This window comes from Gambusia affinis, linkage group LG11 (genome assembly GCF_019740435.1).
Source record: "Gambusia affinis linkage group LG11, SWU_Gaff_1.0, whole genome shotgun sequence".
NCBI lineage: Eukaryota > Metazoa > Chordata > Actinopteri > Cyprinodontiformes > Poeciliidae > Gambusia > Gambusia affinis.
Window position 1 is genome coordinate 9,262,214 of NC_057878.1, and position 22,118 is coordinate 9,284,331.

Here is a 22,118-nt window from a genome sequence, read left to right on the forward strand (position 1 = left end):
GAGCAGAAAGACATAAAGCTACTATTAAAACAGCTACTATATGAAGTGGCTATTTGGATGGTTAGTTAGGTGTGTGTAAATTTGAACTGTAATATTCAATATATTGTATTATTTTAGTAGTTAGTGAAAAAAAATTGTTTTGGGAAAAATAGTAAAATATAAGCTTTGTGAAATTCTGTGATACTGTGAAACCATATTTGTTCTTAAGATTATTATTATACTATATATATATATATATATATATATATATATATATATATATATATATATATATATATATATATATATATATATATATATATATATATATATATATATATATATATATATATATATATATATATATATATATATATATATATATATATATATATATATATATATATATATATATATATATATGATAAATGAATATGTTCGTGCATATAATTATGAGTATATTATCCATTGCTTTTTGGGCACAGAATATTCCCTCTTTTCAGACAACACACTTTAAGAATACATTTTTTAAAAAGCCTTGTGCAATATTTTCCCCAAAGTTATGACAGATGCACAGCACAGATGTAACTTCTCTCTGTTACTGGAAGCAGAGAGATCATTTCACGGCTGTCAAGAGAGAAAAAATGTTCTAATTCTGCGCCGCACTGCAAATTTGACATAAACACACAGAGCATGAGCATGTTTGCTATGCTGAAATATTTTGTCTGCTTTTCAATTTTGCATATGTGTGATTTTGTTTTGAATTCTTTTTTGTGTTTTAACGTTTTTCTATTGTGACTATATATATATGTAAAATAAATAGGATCACCAGGTAGAAAATTGAGGGAACTTATTTTGAAAGTGTTGGAGTGTGGGAACTACAGCATAGAAGAGTGTGGACATGTATGCCTTCAATGACGTTGGTCTCACTCTAAATGACAACTTATTTGTTTTCAATTACATGTTTATGTTTTTTCGGCTTTAGAGTTTAAAAGCAAAGACGTGGCCCCTAAGCAAATTTTTCATAGTTGTCTATTCTCCTACAATCATCTCTCACTAATGAGCTTAGCCAAAATTGAAAAGCTGCAGATTTCATGTAATGCTGATATATTGCTTTGGTTATTTGGGGAAAAAAAAAGAAAAAAAAAAAGTGGAAACCTGATCTATGTTTGTATCGGTCCCTTTGCCATTTTGGCATCTCCCACTCCTCTCGACAAAAACCTATTAAATGTGTGCCTCACAAGCATTTCAGTGCATGAAAACAAAAGCACACACATCATCCACACAACCTTTAGGGAGGTCAGGTTTGGCATCAAGTTCCTGCGTTATAAGGTTATATTTGCCAGATTTAGGTCACATTGAAATCTGAAGGATGGCAAAAATGGAAACGAACCGTTTTCACAAGAGGCCATCTCTAATGTTTCCATCTGAGAGAGGTTGTTTGCATTGGTTGACATTCACGGCGCTTCCCACAACCTTACAAATGTGGCCCCGAACTCCTTTGAAGTCAGCTAGAATTACTTATGACACAATAAGCTGAAACAATGAGTAGCAAAAGAGACTCGAATTGAAAGGGCAAAATCTTCTCCTTACCAAACCCCATTCAAAATAAGCTACTGTCGTCTGCAAAATTATGCATACCCTCAGAACCTTTCTGCGTTTTATCATATTATACTCAGAGTGTAGTTATTTTGGATCTTTTGTGATATACCAACACAAAGAAGTGCATAGCTGTAGACTTGAGGAAAGACATATGCTTTCAGTTTTTTCATTGTTTCTTTTACAAATGTAAAAATATTTCATAGGGTAGTCTGATACTCTATAAATGGAAAAAAAAATATGTGACCAACTGCTTTCAGGAGTCACCTAAATAATTAATAGTTGGACACTTGGGTGTAATTGAATCAATATTCAGCTGTTCTGTGAAAATTTTAAATGTTTGTAGAGGACAGTGGAGAATAAACACTTCATGAAGACCAAGAAACACAGCATGAAAAGGAATGAAGATGTGGAAAACTTTGAAGCAGGGTTATCTTCTGAAAATGGAGGGAGCATAGAAGAACCACAAACTTACCAAGACATGGGCATCCACTGAAATGGACCAAACAAGCAAGGAGAGCCAGGAGGGATAGAGTAACTCTGGAGGAGCTGCAGAGACACACACCTCAGGGAAACAGGGAAACTGTTAGTTGTGATTTCCTCAAATCTGGTTTTAGTAGAAAAGTGGTTATGAAAAAAGCAATGGCTGACAGAGGGCCATAGCAAGTCTAGCTTGTAGTTTATCTCAAAGCATGTGTGAGCCACAACAAATGATTGGAAGAAGAAGATGCTCTAATCAGTTGACCTCTAAACTGAACTTTTCGACCTACTTGGAAAGCTGGATGTTGGGCAGCACATCAACACAGCACATGTTAGTGGCAGCATTATGCCTTTCTTCAACCACTTTTTGAAACATTGATAGAATTAAGTAAACCTTTCAGATTACAGCATTTTTAAAAAGTTCACACATGAAATAAGTTAAAACATCGAGAAGAGATTTAGCACGCTTTCCATCCAATCCAGTAGACCGTGATCTATTCAGCAGCTCTCTATAAGCACAACACTAGCAGAGAGATTGACAAAAGATGGCATAGCTTTAATTTCAGTAAAAAGTTGGTTCTTCAAAGAAGTTAAAAATTTCAGTTTGTAAAAATCTTTCAAACCCTTGTATATTATTCATAGAATTACTTTACCATGCCTATCCAAAACAAGCTCGCTAAGATGCAATGACAGAAGCCTTTGATGTGGAAAAGTTCAAAGTGTAGGAAGTGTAGGAAAAGGAGAAGCTTCAGCAGAACTTAAGAGGGAACATGTTTTGCTGCAACTTTAAACCTTGAAAATGGAAAGTATAATGATGTTTTGTTTTTTTTTGTTTTTTTTCCAATATGCTCTCCAATGATTAACATCTCAGTCTAATCCCAGCTTGGCACAGGGACTTACCCAGAGCTTCCACACTGGCTGTGAGCCAGACTGGCACTACGACTTGTCTTCCTACAGACAGAGGGATGAACCCGAGATGAGATGGGAGATGTGGGGGCCTGGATGGACCCACTACAGACACAATACTGGCACAGCGACAGGAGACAGCAGTCAAGTCTAATCTCGGCCTTTCATATGTCTACAGCAAGAGCACAAATGCAGAAATTCTTCATATATGTAATTTATTTGGTTTCTGACCTTTTGGTCAAAGAATACAAAAGTGCATCATCAGCGAATGCTTTATTCAGTGTGAAGCCTCTAATATCCAATTAGAAGCTTCATCACAAAAGCCTATGTATGTCTAGTCACTCCTCAAGTTTCTTGTGTCTATATTGCACCAGTTTGTTAGGAGATTGGGGCAGACATTTGGACATAAAACACTGTTAATAGTCAGAGCATCATTAAGGGATCTTTTCTCATAACTGGCTTCATGGGGGGCAGAGGAATGATCAAGAATAATCTGCTGTGCTTTGTAGCCACCTAGGTCACAGCCTGCATACAAATCTGCAATAAGGAGGAGAAGCAGGGAAGGAGGGAAGAGACAGGGGGATCTGAAACAGTAGGTGGGTCGGAGAGAGGCGAAGAGGGGAAGAGAGCGAGAGAGACGGAGGGCGAGGAGAACCGGCCACAATGAGGCGGGTCATTTACGTGTAGCAAGTTCAGACATTCTGTGGGCCCTTATGAAGGGACGCAAAAGGAAAGGGGAGGCTATTTGGGATAGTTTGTGGTGAAGGGGGTACTGGTGGGGGGTGCCTTAGTGGGCAGAGGGGGGAGTCTTGCGCAGGCTGAGGCCCAGAGCTGTATTCAGCGGGGGGAGGCCGCTCCAGCTCCAACACTACTACAAAGCTGGACTCCTAGGGTTCATGAATAAGGCGAGGAAATGATCAGAAAAAAAGGAAAAAGAACCCTGAGAGATGTTTAGACAGATGGCCCACTTAAAACGACGCAAGGACACAGGCAGAGAGAAGTGATTTTAATGAAACTTCAAATTCCGCCAATAATTGATCTTTCTTTCTCGCCCCTTAAAATCCCAGCTGAAAAGGTGAAAGTAAATTTAATGTGTTACAAGTGCCTTTCCAAAAGACATTAAAAGATGGTGCTCGCTTTATGTCCTTTAGATTGAATTAAATTGACATCATGAGCAGGCGTTGGAAAAGAAGCAGAGAGATGAGGGGGAAAAGAAAAAGAAAAAAGCAGAGGCAAGGAATCAAATGAAAAGCGTTCAGAAAAGAGCTGCGGTGCCAAAGAAAATAGATAGCAGGGGACTTCTCCTCCTCCGGTCCTTCTTAAAGGGCCACTGAGAGCCTTTGAGGGAGAACATGCTAGTCAGTATTTTTAGAAATTTCATTTGATGGGATTCTGGCAAACATCTCTGCTCTGGGCCTTAGATGTAATATCAAATGTTACTTGCTGGGGACAAGATGATGTTTTATGAATTTAGCAAGTATGAATTATTAATGAAGAAAGTGCTATCAAATATCTGTAATGTGCAACTAATTATGTGATGGACAGAAAGGACCAAAAAAAAGGTATTTTATTATTATTTCTTTCAAATTGACGGTGATTATCTGACCATATCAAACTTTTACACTTGGATTTTTTTTTACCAGAGTAAAAAAAAATAAAAAATATCACTGCGATTCAGAATCTGTGCAGAAGGAGCAAACTGAATGTAAGATATTGTTGGGTTGAGAACGGTGGACTAAGGAGGGACTGAGGTCACGTGGCATGGAATCATTAAAACAGCATGACTTTTCCCAGAAAGGCATAAACCGTCTCTTGAGAAGTATTGTCTAGTCGTTATTTTACTTTAGTATAATACTATGAGCTCTGTATATGAAGGTGTTTATATACCTCTGTGTCTATTCAAGCTTAGTCCTCTGCTAAGACTCTTTACAGGTGGCTTGAGACAATGCATCTATTATTGACACTCATACTTTGAAGTAAGGCAGGAAGTAGTTATTATGTTGTCATCTGATTACGTGGCAGATTCAGCAAATAAAGGCCAAATATCATCTCTACTTGTGTAAGGCGTTGGAGGGGTGTAGCTGGTAGATAAGAAGAAAAGGTTCCTGCAGGCAGACAGCATACAATTTGCCTGTTACCATGAAACAACCATCGCTGGCTAACAATTAGCTGCTAACGTAGCTAAAGTTGGTGTGCAGTCCTGGTGCTATTTCTGTTTTGTTTTTCTTTTTTTCTTTTTTTTTCAATCTGGAACAGAGAGGTTAAACATGAACATAAACCGAAAAATAAATTTTCAAAAACAAAAAGGGAGCATTTATTTCAACATTCTTTTGGAATGAGGCAACTGTGAAATTAGCTTTGAGATAATGAATTTAGAAACCATAGCCAGGGTTTTGTCCAACCTAAATAAGTGATGGGGACATGTGTTTGGTAACTCAACAAAAGTCTTGTGCCAGACATTATCCATTATCCACAAAACAGGAGATTGTGCAAAGTTAAATTTTTAATTTTCTCCATGAAAAAGCCACAAATGCCATCCATTTCTCGTGAACGCAGCATCGTGCATCATCTTGTCTCGTAGTATATTACATCACGGACAGAAATATGAGGAAAAGAAAATCACCTTTCTGCCTACAGTAGTGTGGGCAAAAAGGACACAGGAGCCTCCTGGGGTGCGCTTTGCCAGATAAACGCTGAACAGCGGAGGTGTGGTGCCAACGCACGACCTATCTTTTATAATCATAATCCATTCCCACCGCTATTCTCCTCTACGAAACAGTATCACTCACAGAAATCACCAAATGAGTGTAAGGATAAAGGTGAAAGAGCATTTACAGTGAAGAAACTGTGTGCGTGTGTGGGTTGAAGAAGCTTTTCACCAAGGGAACGCCTATTAGAAAATCCCCTGAAACCAACCTGCCTATCCCACCCACAGTCTCCCTTCGGCCTTACCCAAACCTATCAAGGCCTAATCATACGCTTGGATTTCTCTTAGACGATGCAACCATAAAATTTCAGCAGTGCTGCTTTACCACACCGCTTCAAGAACACGGCATCGAATTTAGAATGGTGATGAAATCCAAAATGCCTTGATTGTCATCCCTTTTGCCTCCACGTTACCAAACCAAACATTTGAGCTCTGTTTATTCAGAGCTCTCTCTCCATCACTACCCTCATGTTTGCATGCTGGTGTGTTTGTGTACGTTTGCCCCGAGGCCCATCCACCCTGCCCGGGGTCTTCATTACTGAGTGAGGGAGCAATAGCTGTTCTGCTTGGCCAGCGAAGGAATCAAATCGAGGTGCCACAAGAAAAAAAAAAAAAGTCTTTTCCAGACTTTGTTTAATCAGATGTTTTGTTTGTTTTTGTGGTTGAAGAAAGCAATCATAAAGCAGACGATGTAACTTAAACATGCATAATATTTGAATTCATTTCTATGGAGAGTATCTAAAACCAGTATACATTAACCACCATATACAATAACAATTCTGAAACCCAACAGCAAGAAGAACAATATGTTTACACTAAATTGTATTGTTTTTTGTCATAAGTTAATTGAAAACATTTAAGACACTTAACAGTTCATAGTTCTTTGAAGTAAACTGAAAAATAAGTTTCAAGACACAGTTATTGTTAGTTTTGCTAGATTGTCTGGTATTTGGTAGATAAAACAATGAGTCACAAAAATATTTCAGAAGTTCTTACTAAAACCAATAAATAATTAAAACCAAACAGAAATAAATACAATAAAAGGAAGAGATATCTTCCACTATTTAGTGGTCAATATCTCCACCAGGGACAAGTTTAATAAACCTCGACACAGTGGTAACAGCCAAGACACAAAGACTACCGCTATCACCACCCAATGGAGGCGACCGCTGTCTTAGCCAAAAGGCCGAGAAGCTATGATAATCAATTGTTTGTGTGGAACATTTGTCATTTTAATTAGCGACTAAAATAATGGAAGGTATCAAAGCTAAAGGCAACATGTTTCATCCATGGTAGCTACATAACATGCTCACATTATCTTACATAACCAAACAGCAACTGATGTACCTCATTATGGAAATACCTTTTGACCTAGAGAGGGTTTTAAACCTTTCCATGTTAATGATTGACTAACAGCAAAAGCCTAAAGCTGCAGCTAATTGCTAAAAATTTAATACACCAAATTTAAGACACAAGCAGAGATTTTTAACATCCAAGCCAATCAGATCATCTCATCCAGATCCAACTGTACTTTATCTTTCAAAGAAATGAAAGTAAAAACAGAGAAATAGTGAAGGAAACGGTGATACGACAGCAGCAACATTCCCTTCAGAAACCCAGATAACCATGACCTGCCTGACCCGTTTGGTTGGAGTTTCAGGTTTCCTGCAGTCATATTTTACTAAAGTTATCTGATAATTGCAACAATTTTATTTGATTTTCTTAAACTACCAACATTTAGTTTATTAAGATTAAGTTATTTATCTACTAAACTTCTGTCTTTCACTTCTCTGAGTTCAGGAAGTGAAACACCCTTCAGGAAGTAATATGGACTCTCATTGGGTCGGCGGGATTAAACCCAAACATCTAATGTTGCGTCATATTAGCATGAGACACACTAGTACGTCTCATGCTAATGGCAACGATAACATACCATTGTCCTAACAACCAAAACAGACCGAATGGTGCATTAAACTGCTGTGTTGTGAAGTGGACACAAGGCTCCAGGGATCCCCCTCCAGACTCCAGAACCTTGGGGGATTTCAAGGCATTCCAAGGAACGGCAAGATTTCCTTCATTTGGTTTCCTCCCAGTGGGAAGCTTCCAAATAACCTCCTGAAAGAGGCAGACAAAAGGAATATTTTACGATTTCCCAACATCCCCACCTGAGTCCGTCTGATGTGAAGGAGCAGCAGTTACAGTCCGATCACCTCCTGGAGGATGGAGATCCTTACTTCACACCTAAAAGAAAATCAGCAACATGGAGGAGAAAAACAATTTAAAATTTTAAAAGAAGTGTATCCCAAAGCTCTGTAGTTTTTGTCAATAGATGAATAAACATTCATCCAGAAGTGTCTTTATCCAAAAAAAAAAAAACAACAAACACTTATTGGTAAGTAAGAGGCAACAATGATATATTCAGTATATCCACCACTTATCTAGTTTGTCCCAAAATTTCTATCAGTGGACTGATCACTTCAAGTTCATCCATCCATCTTCTTGGGTATGTATATATAAAGATTAATTATTGATTTATAAATATATCTACAAATTCATATAAATTTGTGTATATATATATATATATATATATCTATATATATATAGATATATATATCTATATCTATATCTATATATATCTATATATATATATATATATATATATAGATAGATAGATAGATAGATAGATAGATAGATAGCTAGATATCTATATCTATATATATCTATGTGGGAGGAAGCCGGAGAACCCGGAGAGAACCCACCATGCACAGGGAGAACATGCAAACTCCATGCAGAAAGACCCCGGGCCGGGAATCGAACCCAGGACCTTCTTGCTGCAAGGCAACAGCTCTAATAACTGCGCCACTGTGCAGCCCTGATATATATCTATCTATATAGATATATATCTATATATATATATCTATATAGATATATAAATATACATATATGAATGTCTGAATGAATTATATGAATTTATATCTAAATTCATATATTATATTTATAAAGATATAGATACAGTATATATAGATATGTATGTCTATCTATATATATCTATATATAGATATAGATATTTATATATAAATATAATATATAGATCTATCTATATATCTATATATAGATATTTTATATTTATATATATATTTCTAAATATCTGTATCTATATTTATAAAGATGTCTATTTATTGATTTATAAATATATCTACAAATTCATATATATATATATATATATATATATATATATATATATATATATATATATATATATAGATAGATAAATAGATAGATATAAATTTAGATATAGATAGATATCTATTTCTATATATTTATATCTTGCCCAGAAAGATAAATAGTTGTCAAATTTTTTCCAATTTGTATAAGTTTAGACTTCTAAAAGTCTCATTTTGTTCCATGTTTTTTGCATTTTCTTTTTCCAAATCTCCCATTAATTATTAAATGTGGTTTTCTTATTTTCTGTTTAGAATTAGAAATAAAACTCTTCCAATGGATGAACATGAGTACTGATGTTGTTGAACGTGGGGGAAGCCGGAGCACCCGGAGTGAACCCACAGCTACACAGGGAGACGTTTCCCACTGTGCAGTCCTGGCTTTTTAATATTGAAATGTCCAATTAACAACAACTGTAGCTCTTTTTCCAAATCCCACCAATCACCCAACCCACACCTGGCCCCTCCCTCTTTTAAACCTGATCATCTGGAGACATAGTGTCTACGCTGTTTGGCCTTTTCTTCCGTCTTTAAACTGCCGCAGACAGGATGGAGTCAAAAACTTTTTGAATTGCCTCCAAAGTGAAATTTTTGTCTTTGGGCTCTCTTCTTCTTCAGAGACTTTGTTCTCTTCATCTGACTCTTCAGATGGTTGTGTCTCTGATTGCTGAGGTCTCTGGATTCGATCTTCATTTACTGTAACCTTTGTCTGTGGAGGCGATGTTCTTAGTTTTTCTGTAAGACCTACAGGAGCCTGATCTGTTACATCTTCTGACACTATGACTGGTTTTATCTCTATTTCCTCTAAAGCTGTCTGTGGGATCTCTGCTGCTTTTTCTATATCAGGTTTTGGTGTCTCCGTGTTTTGGACCAAGTTTTGATCAGCCACTACTGGGTTTGAATTGTTTTCCAGTTCATATTTCAATGCTGTCTTTCTCCTTTTTTTTACATTTTGATTTGATCAGTGGTCTTTTCTCAACCTGCTGATCCCCAACTGGTTGTTTTTCAGGGACTTTTTCATCTTCAGTCACCTGCTGCAGTTTATCAGCCACTTTTTCATTTTTATGAATCTCAATAATGATAGTAGCTCTCTGATCCTTGATGATTTCTGGCATTGAAACTTCTTCTTCTTCCTTGTTTTCTACAGAAACTGTCTCTTTGTTGACTGTTTCTAATTCACAGGCAGCTTTCTTTGCAGACTCTCTCCTCTTCTTACCTGCTGATCTCTTTAATCCCTTGGTCTGCCCATCCTGATGCCCATCCTGATGCTCATCCTGATGCCCATCCTGTTGTGTCTCAGATGACTGTTCTTGGAGCTCAGTTTGTGTTGAGATCGTTTGATTATCTCGTTTCAACTGGCATCCGGATTCCAACAGATCTACCTCAGTTTGAGTTGAAATCGTTCCACAGACTGGTTTCCAGTGACTTCCGGTTTCCAGCTCATCCATCTCTGTCTGTGTTGAAACTGTTTGAAGGACTGGTTTCAACTGGGACCTGGTTTCTGGTTCCTCTGTCTCTGTCTGTGTTGAAATGGTTTTCAGGACTGGTTTCACCTGGGACCTGGTTTCTGGTTCCTCTGTCTCTGTCTGTGTTGAAATGGTTTTCAGGACTGGTTTCACCTGGGACCTGGTTTCTGGTTCCTCCGTCTCTGTCTGTGTTGAAATGGTTTTGAGGACTGGTTTCAACTGGAAGCTGGTTTCTGGTTCCTCCGTCTCTGTCTGTGTTGAAACAGTTTGAAGGACTGGTTTCAACTGGGACCTGGTTTCTGGTTCCTCTGTCTCTGTCTGTGTTGAAATGGTTTTGAGGACTGGTTTCACCTGGGACCTGGTTTCTGGTTCCTCCGTCTCTGTCTGAGTTGAAGCCGATTGAAAACTGACTGGTTTCTGTTTTAGGTTTTCCTCTGAATCAGTCTGAGTTTGAACAGAAATTGTTGGTTTCCTGCTTTGTTGTCTCTCTGAGAGGACTTTGCTCAGCAGATCTTTCTGCTGTTTTAGTTTCGCACTCAGTTTTTTATTTGTATCAAACATTTCGTCAAGCTGATTCATTAAATATTTTCTAAATTTGATGTGTGCCAGTTCAGACTCTTTAAATTTAGCAGCACATGTACACTTTGGTTGAGTAGTTGTCAAGGAAGCTTCCTCATTACTTTTTTGTACCGCCATTGGAACGTTTTCCATTTCAATATTCCCAGCAATAAAATTTATATCAGCATGAGGTTCTGATTTGGGCAGCGTTTTCCAAACCGTCTTATTTCCCCTGCTGGGCGAAGCTACCTGAAGACTTTTGTTTTCCAGCAGAGGTCCATTATTACTGTCAGTGTTTTCAGTAAAACATGACAGATCTATGGTAGCATCAGGCTCAGGAAAAGATTTCCACAACAGTGGCGTTTTCTTGATGGGTTTAGCCTTTGATTGGTTTTCCCCTTTCTGATCCAGTTTCCTCTCTGGTTTGGAGATGTTGTCCTTTTCAGTCACCAGTTGTGTTACCGAAATCGCAGGTTCTTCTGTATAAATATCCTTATTTAAAGAATTGTCCTGATCTCCTTCTTTAGGCAGAGAAGTCTCCAGCTTTTCAATATTTTCAGTGTCAGACTTAAGGGGCTGTTCCTTCTCTGTTGTTTCCTGAGGTACAGAGATCGATTCTTGTTCTTCCAGTGAAGTTTCTTCCGTTCCTGTAATCTCAGAGGAAATCCGTTGGTCAACAGGGGCGTGTGTCTCCAACCAGACACTGAACGGGATCTTCTTCTTTTTATTGCGCCTGGTTCTTGGTGGCTGTTCCCTCTCTACTATTTCTATTTTCTCCTGCCCCCCAGCGGTGGACTCTTCTCCGCTGACCAGGGATTCACTCTGCTTCTCAATGTTTCCAGCAGAAATCTCTTGGTCAGCTGGGGCGTGTTCCTCTGTCCAGGTTTTAGTCGGTACCAGGTTATCCACAATAGGCTCACTGTCAGGTGTCGGTCTGTCCCCTTTCTGATCGACTACCTCCAGAGGTTGGGCGATCGATCCATTTTCCATTACAGGTGAAACCTCCTGCTGTTCGATTTTCTCAGCAGAAGTTTTCATCTCTTGCTGCTCCAACCAGACAGCAAAAGGCACCTTCTTCCTCTTGCGCTTGGGTCGGTTGGGTATCTGCAATTCCCTTTCAATGATCTCGAGTTCAGTCTCTTCGATGCTACGCTGGTTAGTCTCCATCGTAAGCTTTGCTTCTTTCAGGTTGTAAGCAAAAATCAAATTTCTAGAATTTCGGTTAAGATTTTACGGTAAGTTTGATGTAAATCACCAAAGGAAATTTGCACCAAACAAAGTTGTAAATCTGTAAACTGCTAAAGATATTCTGGATGTATCAACAAGGCTTCTAAAGGCTGTGATGAAAGTTGATGATGTGAGGAGCTTATATAATGGCTGGTGATGTCAGAATTCTGCCTTTGGAGTCACGTTGTGACGTCACATTGTGATGTCACAGTGTCGTTTGATATTCAGAGCGGGCTTGTCTGATGGATTTTTTTATTAACAGGACGGATGCGCGCGCAACCTGACTGCAGAAAGAGTCAGTGGGCTTTTAAACTGTCACTGGTTGCCATAGTTACCAGTGACGTGCGGTCAGGGGACGCAAGTGTGGAGTAATTATTTCTTATTTAGCTTAACCAATTATGATTAATTTTTTCTTCAAAATTGCAGAAGTTTCCCATTTTCCCATTCAAATGCTCGGAAGCGAAGTGAGACAGCAGCAGCTGCGCCTCACCTGGGATTAATCAACCTCTCACTATCTGCCATTCTATGAGAGCATGCTCCTACTGTCTGTACGTCACCAATAAAATGGTTATAAAACATTTCATATCTGAGCTGATTTTCCATAATTTAGCTTATGTATATAATGTACAGCAGGGGTGTCAAACTCCAGTCCTCGAGGGCCGCAGTCCTGCAACTTTTAGATGTGCCTGTGCTGCAGCACAGCTGAATAGAATAATTAAGGCTCTGGAGAACTGATCTACTCAAGGTGGAGGTAATTAAGCCATTTCATTCCAGTGTTTTGTACCTGTGGCACATCTAAAAACTGCAGGACTGCGCCCCTCGAGGACTGGAGTTTGACACCCCTGATGTACAGTGTTTTTTGTCGCCAGCTGTGTGTGTAACGTGTTTCGTGGCTGAGAAGCGAGGGGGCGCTCATCATCCCAGCTATTGTGACTCCACAACTGCAGAGTAAGAGACAGTAACAGCGAGCTAGCCATGGAGCTAGCCATAGTGATCATCAATCATTTAAAACGGGTCTGTTGTGGTCCCTTTAAATCGTCTAAAGACCTTCCTGTCAGTGGAGGCATTACACCTACGAACAGAAGTGACATACTATGTTCAATTTGATTTCTATTACATTCAAGCCTCTAGAACGTACAAAACACGTGTTTTCTTATTTTAATATTTTATTTCATCTCAGAAGTTGTATCGAGAGTGGTTGTGACAATAGGGTGTACCTTCTCTAAGAAGGAATCGTGACCATATCAGATGTTATGCTCTAGAGACTTTTAAAACAGGGATATACTCTACAAGAATATCCCACGCGTTAAGCAACTCATGGAGCACCACTGAATTGACCATCTAAAAATGGAAATGTTCGTCAAGCTAAACTGATTGGCCAGGCAAGGTGAGCATTGATCAGAGAGAGATCCAAGAAGAGGAGCTACAGAAAATCTACATCTCAGATGTCAGCAGATTGTTATGCATATCCCAAATCTGGGATTTCTTTTCCTTTTTTTTTCTTTTTTTTTTTTTTTACAATTCTGCTCCACTGTGTGTTGGTCTGTCAGATAAAAATCCCACTAAAATGCTCTGTGGTTATAAAATGGAAAAAAATGAAAAAATATGATGGGTCTGAAGACACAAAAATGCTGGCCTATCCAACTGCTCTGTGATTATAGTACAGCGTAATTACCACAAACTTTCCTGGTTAAAACTGCACTGCAAGGAGACGCCTGCACTGTTTTGCTCTCAACAGCTCTCGGTATTGATTTTCACTTAAGTCTTACCGGTCCTGCATACACCTTTAACCCTCAACCCTTCAGAATATTCACCTTGGTACATTTTTTCCGTCAAAGTACTGTGGTGACAGATATGTGTCCAAGTGGCAGATAATCTTGTCTTTTGACATCTATGCTGGATCTATTCAACTGGGCACAACAGGAGATCAGATATGAGAGGCTCTCCTCATTTGTCTGTCCCTGCTCTGTCTCTGTCCACTTGACCTTGCTCCTAACTTCAATTTTTCTCACCTATTGTTGCCTTTTCTGTATGTTGCTTTGTTTGTGGGAAATAATGGCTTCCGTTTTAAGAAGAAAACACTGTGGTCTCTATAGATGCGCTTTTATTTTTGATAACTGTAACCATAACAAGAACACTCCAAACTGGACTGAAAGACATAATGGAACCAAGGGTGACACAAGAAAGCAATGCATGCAGTTCTCGCCAAGTACTCTACATCATACTGTTCTAGTGATACACAATATGGCTAAGTGATAACACTTAGTATTACATATCTCACATTTTTTATTTGTTTAATTTTCTCTGGTATTCTCTTCGCATCGACATTTAAAAATGATCTTTGCGCTTTTGATTTCAATACTTGTTCATATGAATAAATTGTGCAAAACATATTATTTGATGCTTGAGCCAGGACAAAAATATCTAATATCCTGTTGTGATTTTAAAGACTTTTATATTTTTGTACACATACAAGCCTGCTTTCACCACAGAGCCAACCAAGCCTTACGTGGTGGTAGAAAATTAAGTTTGGAGGTTGATTATTCCATCTGGTTAACATTGGAATATTCAAAATGTGGCCATTGACTAATCGACCGGAGGTCTGAAACCATGTCATATTACTTCATGGTGTGTTCCGGTCCAATTCAAAAATATTTCATTGATTCCAAAATAAAAGTAACTCAAACTATCCAAGTTTCTTCAAAGTGTCATTACAGTTGTAGAGATGGCTGTGGGCAGGAAGGATCTTCTGTAGCAGTTTTACAGTAAATCTTACAAAGAACTGAAGAAGTTTGTGATGGAATAAACAAAGGTTACAGGGTTTTGATCCATTATATTTGTCATTTCAATGAGGCATCCTTCTTCACACAATTTTTTCCAGAACCATCAAAGTGACCCACAGAACAGAACCAGTCTTCAGTTTAACTTTTTAAGTCACGTTCTCTGACGGCAGTAAAGATTGTGTAAGCTTTTAATCTATAAACAATGAGAGACTTAAGCTTTGTCAAGAAGTACACCCTGCTCTGAGTTTATAGGCTAAGTACTTTGCTTTCAATGTTGTAATTATTATCAACTATTGTTGTAGCAGTGCCTTGCTCTCGTCTCTCCCAAGAGTCTTTTGGATGAGCCCGTTTTTGGGTTTAGGGTTAGTTTTAGGACTGTGATGAAGTTTATAGTTAGCAATGTACTGATAACAGCCAAATTTAGAGTAGAGGTTGGGACTAGGCTATAGAAACGAATGAAAAATAAGTGGAAGAAAGTGCAAAGTCCTTGTGAAGATAGAAAGACATATTGTATGTGGGTGTGTGTCCATGTTGGGAAGGAGGGGTGAGCAGATTTTAATGCATGGTCAGAGACAGGCATCATCGATTTTGACACTAAGTGAAGGACAAGGAGTGCAGAGCTCGATTCCAAATCAATGACACAGTCCAAAATGTCTGTCATGCCAAACTGTAAGGGTGCCAGGTGTGTGTGGAAACCACAAAGCGACACACATTCAGTAAGACACACACAAGACAAAACTTTCGCAAGCATAAGGAGTGAAATTCAGTTCGTTATGAAGATTCTCAAAGCAAACAAGTCTTATCCCCAATGACGGATCCGATGTTGATTCTAAAATAAGAAACTTCCCAAAGAAATTGCATGGCAAATGCAAAGAAGCACCATTTCAGGATCCTGCAGAGACCAAAGCAGTGGGTGTATTATACTAATTAAGCAGGGCCTCTGTACTCAGACGTCAATAGGTTCCATCAGACTGCACATAGCTCCTATAATGGCCCATGCACAACCATAGAGGGAATAGAGCTGATTTTACACCTGCACATATGCACACATTTAAACAGAAAGATTGGGCTAAACGCAAAGACGTCAATTCCAAATTTTGTTTTACACTTTAATTTATCTAAAAATCTAGGACTACATAAATGGCCAGTTTTTCCTTATTTTCTGTTGGCTTTATGTTGGCACCGTTTTCTCTCCAACTTTTTAGAAATCAATAAGGTAGCCAAATTTAGGCAATTGAAAGCGGGGAAAAAACTCAAGTACTTCTGATACTCTGACTGGTTAAAGGGAAAAAAAAGAGAGAGATGTTCCACAGAAAGGAGGAAAGAAGGAAACCTCTGACTGTTATCTGAGTGGAGGTGCGAGAAGAAATTCAAATGTTTCGTATCGAGCAATCCGAAATGAATTGGGCGAGCAGAGAGGAGAGAAAAGGAAAAAAAAAAAAAAATCAATGGAGCTCTGGCTGCGGTGAAAAGGACGGCATCACGAATGGGATTTACCAGTGGGGCTCAGCAGCTGCCAAATAACCTAGAGCTAAAGAATTACAATAATACTGATGAAGTGTGTGAGGGCTTTTAGGGGCATTGCTGGAAAATTGCACTGATGGAAGCATAACAGTGCTGTCTAATTCAAGTATGCCCCTCCGCTCATCTCGGAAAGGCACAACAACAGACACACTGCTACCTTTTATAACCAGGAGAAACAGGTTTAAAGAAACACAGAGCTTTTCCTGTTGATCTCCATTGTGATGTGCGGATGAAAGATTTTGGATGTTGGAATCTCCTTGATCCTTGTGCATCCACAGTTGGCGTTGTTTGAGCAGTATGGCACCATATAGCACAAAATGCAAATCTTATTTATTTCATTTTGAGTTTGCAGCTGCAAAGAGGGGAAAAAAAAAGAAAACAGTAGAGGAAGGAGGGAGAGATGAGATGGGGAGGAGGGTGAATAAAGAGATGAGAGGAACAAGCTCCCATCATCTATTTTTATGCTGCGTTTAATTTACATTTTCTTTTGCTGCCGATAAAAGCAGACAGGGAACACAAGGACGGTGACACCCGGAGAGCTCCCCGGGTCAGAGGGCTGCAGTTAACCTGTCAGAAGCAGAGTACTGATTAGAATAAATCTACACACTCACTAGAGGTCAACTCCGGCCTCTGCTACTGATGTGACCCACCACTCTTTGAGGCACGTGCATGTCCACCTAGCAGACACAGACATAGAACATGTGCGTGTGTGGTTGAGGTGTCCATATATGAACACATGAAAAAAAATTACAATAAAATAGAATAAAAAATAAAAATAGATTCCACAAATATTCACACCCCCTTAAACAGACTGTTCTCATGTCAAGACCTCAAACTTAAACAGGTTTTTTGTTCTTTTTTTTTTCTTGCAGGGGAAGGGGTAGTTTTCCTGTTTACGTTTTGATAATAGGCTAGTGCATATTTGTGGATTGCAAGAAAAGGAATTTGTGATTGTAAATTGCAAACCCTGATATACTGACATACCACATACATGATGGTGGCAGTGTCATGATGGGGAGAATCAACTCAAGAGTTACATAAAGCTCCATGTGGGGGAGGATGTGAGCAGCGTGTACATGAGCATGATTGACACAGGCTCTGAGTGATTGTTTCTGAGCGGGAGCTGTGCATTTCTGCAGGTAGCAGGAGTATCACTGAGTGGAGCCAGAGTGGCTCGATTTTTTCACACATCGTCGGTCTCACATTACACTGTCAGGATATAATGAGAGTTTTAACAAATTACAGCTTTAAGCGAGGGGTCCAAAGTTATTTTTGCATTTGCTTTTGTGCTTTTAAATATTTCTTTCTGATAAATAATTCATAGATTGTAGATCTTAAGCCATAAAAATTCATTTTAATCACCTACATTATTTAAATAATTGACATTTGTAATCTTTCTTTAAAAAAAAAAGAACATTTCCTGGTACTGTACTGTTACTGTTTATACATTATCTGTATCTGTTTCTTGCTGCTTTGTTTGTATTGACTGGTCTGAGCCCTTGCGTCCTTAAAAAATGAAGAAGAAAAAAAAAACATCAATAGGGATCTTTTCAACACCATTTTCCTTTCAACCTAGCAACAAAAAAGTAAGGCAGACTTCTGTAAATGGAATTATTATGAGACGGCTACAAATATAAATAGTAATTCTCTCCTAAACCCCTTTGCTTGTATAAGTAATAATTACAAAAAAGTGAACCACCCAGCAGATCCACACCTCCTCTTCAATGTGTCTGCAAGGGGAGGGTCAGCTCAGAGGGTGGGAAGCCTAACGCACGTAAACACCAGACTCCATCTCTGGGGCTCAGAGGGCAAGATCCCGCGGCCGTCTCGCAGAGGATGAAAGGGCTATCGTTGAATAAAAGAGCGAGGTTGCCGGTGTACACAAACGTGCACGCAGAACGTCTCACTCGAAGAGCTGGAGGCTAACAGTATGGGATACTTCTTGGGCCCACACCTATGGCGGGTGTAAAGCCGCCGCTGAACGTGTTGGGGCGAATGTGAGGTTCCACGCTGGAAAACAAGGAGGCTGGGGTTGTGCAGTCACAATTAATCTGCAGGTTGTCTTCAAAAGGGTAAAAACTAGATTTCCATTTTTGGGAAACCTAAGAATTTGGTAAACCAATTGGAAAAGCTTACTGTCTTTAAACTAACCTAGTGTAAGTGTTACAGCGTTAATGAAAACAAGGGTCAGCCGTTGCCAACACAAAGAAAGAGAAACATTTCTGTGTCTTGAATTTTTATTTTGCAATCACATGGGAATGTAAAAAGAACAGCACTGTTCTTTGTATGCTATTGGACTTTGTGTCAATATAATTCCTCATTTTTCTCCATATCTTCTCAATTTTTAAACATAGGAAGGGCTCAAACTCTAACTTATTATTATTATTTGCCATTTCATGGTAAATAATAATAATTAATTCAGAGATTCTTGGGAAGGCAGCAGAACCTGTCACATCTCTTGAATCCCAAGCAGCAGGAGGACTTGCCTAAGAAACCAGTTTGACTTCTTGGTCATCTCTCAGCTTACATTCAGTCTCCCTGGTAACCAAATGCTCTACTGGTCGATGGGTGGTTGTAATCTACGCTACTTCTATCACTGCGTCAGATTTTAAGTCAGACATGCGCCACCGCATTAGAATATGGAGTCATATGAAGGGAGGTGGGGAGATTTTCACAGAGCAGGTTTTAATGCAGAACTCAAATTCCAGTTCATCAGCGACTAGAACAGAGTTTGGCGAAGGCAACACTGACAAGAACAGAAATTGAAGGCAGCAGGATATTCACACAACAGTGTTGGTAACAGGTGAATTTGCAAAGAACAACAGGAAGAAGTGGGTCGATGTACTAAAGCTCGGGACCCACAACAAAACTTTTTCATTTTCAACAGATTTTGAAAAGACTTGGAGTTCACACTCACATACATGTTTCAGCAGATTTTTGTTTTACAACTGAGAGATTGAGTATCACACGTTTAACAACTGGACCTGCAGAGGGATCACAGGCTGCAGGATTTATCAAACCAACTAAAGGCACCTGAATGCAACAAACATATGGTGGAAAATCGTGCGAGGGTGACAGATTGAAGGAACAAAACACACCAGTAGGTAGCGGTAACGGAAGATATTCTCAGTATTTGGAGAGATTACATTTCTGTTAAACTCTCACATGAAATGAATAAGAGGCAATTGTTTCTGATTGTTTGTTTGTTTGTTTTTTTAAAGTTTCTTCATGTGAGATTGTTTGCTGGCTTTAGGATTACTTCCAGCTTTGCCTTTAATCTAAAAATATTTGACTTCATCATTTATTGCATTTTAGTCGTAAGTAGTCATAACTGTGACAGTAGTTAGTTGTTAATATGTATGATGGCCACTGCTGTCTTTCATTTCTGTTTATAGCGTTGTGTAATTATACAAAACGTTAACAAGAAAAATTTAAAAAAAAAACCTAAACACTCAGCCAATGTGAGTCCCACCCTACGTTTTTGATTGACTGTTAGGCATCATCCAGTAAATGCTGTAGCAGACGTTCCCCGCCTGGGAACTGGTGTTAAATGTCCACAGTTTTAAGGCAAAAAAGGAAAAGCCATACTGAAGACTTAAAGACAGAGGGGTGTCATGGACATGGACTATTACAGTGAAGCACAGACCAATGAAACAGAAAGTTCTGGAAGCCAGAAGGCTACAGAGGTCAGGGATGTACATCAGATGGCTGCCTGTAGGTCAGGAGGTCTAGCAACAAAGTTCTGGAAAATGATCCACAATGATCCATTAGCAAAAATTCGGCGGGTGAGCTGAGATTTGGCAAATCAGTAAACAAAAATTGGGAGAGCATTCCAGAGCCTCGCAGATCCAACAAATAACTTCCAGAAGTGAACTCAAAGCTGGCGAATCGAGAAATTATACTCTGGCGGGTGACCAGGAGTCCGCAAGATTCTTTGTCTTCAAGCGCTCACACCTCCATGCAGCTTCTCCTCCGTAACAAACTGTCTATTATTTTCAGACATGATCAAAGGTTGTCCTCATGTAGCATCGACTCCCCTGCGTTTGTCGCACATGGCGCCAAAAATAAACGTCCTTCTCCTGGAGGAAGAGATGCTGCCGTGAACATGTTCACAGCCTTTCTTGAAAGACTGACAGGTCATAGTTGGAAAAAAAATTTGGAGCCATCAAGTCATCAATCATCTCTGCTCAGGGAGAAAAAAATAAATAAAATAATATATATATATATATATATACAAACAGAACTGTTTGTTCAAACTTAAGTGTGAATTAAATAACAATAAAAAAATAAGTGGCATCATTTATCCATTCTCTAGCGCAGTGGTCCCTAATCTTTTTAGTACAGCGGACCGGTCAACCGGCACCGTTGTTTCTGAGGAGGGGGCGGGGAGGCGGCGGATGCCATTGTTGGCAAGACGTAACTGACAGCATCCGGTTTAGAATTTTCAAAATAAAAGCTCATCCAGACTCAATGCATAGAACGGACACATTTAATTATTTGTTGCGCGGCCCGGTACCAATTGGTCCACGGACCGGTACCGGTCCGCGGCCCTGTGGTTGGGGACCACTGCTCTAGAGGAATACTCTAGAGAATGTTTATGTTATGTATCTCTTTTAAAAACAAAACGTTGATTGTGATATGCTTAATTAACTGAATTTAAAAAAAGAATCCCACCATATGTGACTCTGTTGGTGCCTATTAAGTCAAGGTTAAAAACTAATTCAAAATCCATTTTCAGCTAATATATTACCATCTGCTTTTGTTAGCATTCGAGCTCCTCTGGTTCACGTTATGTGTTTTGTTTTGCTACAAAGAGGTGTGACACAAAGGTGCGACAAAGACAGGGGTTTTCAATTATATTTTAATTGTCTTTTTTCAATAACAGTAACACCGTATGCATTTGAGACCTAACTTTCACAGTGGTTGCCGTTCGTAGCGAAGACACTTGCATCTTCAAGCAGCAAGAAAAATAAAGCATCAAGAGCTACAAGTTTGTTCAAATGATTTAATCTCCGGAGGTTGCCTCAGTAGTAGTTTTGTTCCCCTCTGTGTTCACAATCTTGTTTAAAACCTCGAATGTAGAAATAAGATTTAAAAGCACATTTGATTAAATTCCCTTTATTTACGGGCAACACCTTACAGGAAATCAAATCAAATCAAATCAAACTTTATTTGTATAGCACATTTCAGCAGCAAGGCATTTCAAAATAAAAGCTCATCCAGACTCAATACATAGAGTCTGGATGCATTGAGACTCTATGCGGTCACGTACGGATTCAAGTGTCATTCAGATGGTTCGCCTGATTCATTCTTGACTCTTATGATGACACTGGTCTTCTGAAATACTCCGACAACTAAATGAAGCAGGTGTTTATGCAGCATCCTCACTGTAGCCCATTATGCCCACAGGTATCTGGTTCTTTGTGTGAGTCAGCCAGAGACAGGAACAGATCAGTGGTGTCAGAACCATCAGGCCTCAGACTGAACAGAAGCCGGAGAGGGAGGGGGTCAGGTCAGGGGGAACGCTTTCTTCCTCTGACCTATTGTTCTTCCTCAGTTTGAAAACACACCGCAGCTCTTTCATCCGCGCTTCTGCAGCTAGAGAAACAGGAAGCGTCGGCATCACAGACTCCATCCATCATCTGCAGCTAAAAGACCTGTCACATTT

General features: G+C 39.1%; 1 long non-coding RNA gene across 1 annotated transcript in view; it reads right to left on the reverse strand.

Moving 5' to 3' along the window:
• LOC122840100 overlaps window positions 1-7,934 on the reverse strand; it is a 34,180-nt gene extending 26,246 nt beyond the window's left edge. Inside the window, exon 1 of the long non-coding RNA XR_006372168.1 lies at window positions 2,054-7,934. This is a non-coding gene — a long non-coding RNA (uncharacterized LOC122840100). The remainder of the gene's footprint in view (window positions 1-2,053) is intronic.
• Between the last annotated feature and the right edge of the window lie 14,184 nt (window positions 7,935-22,118).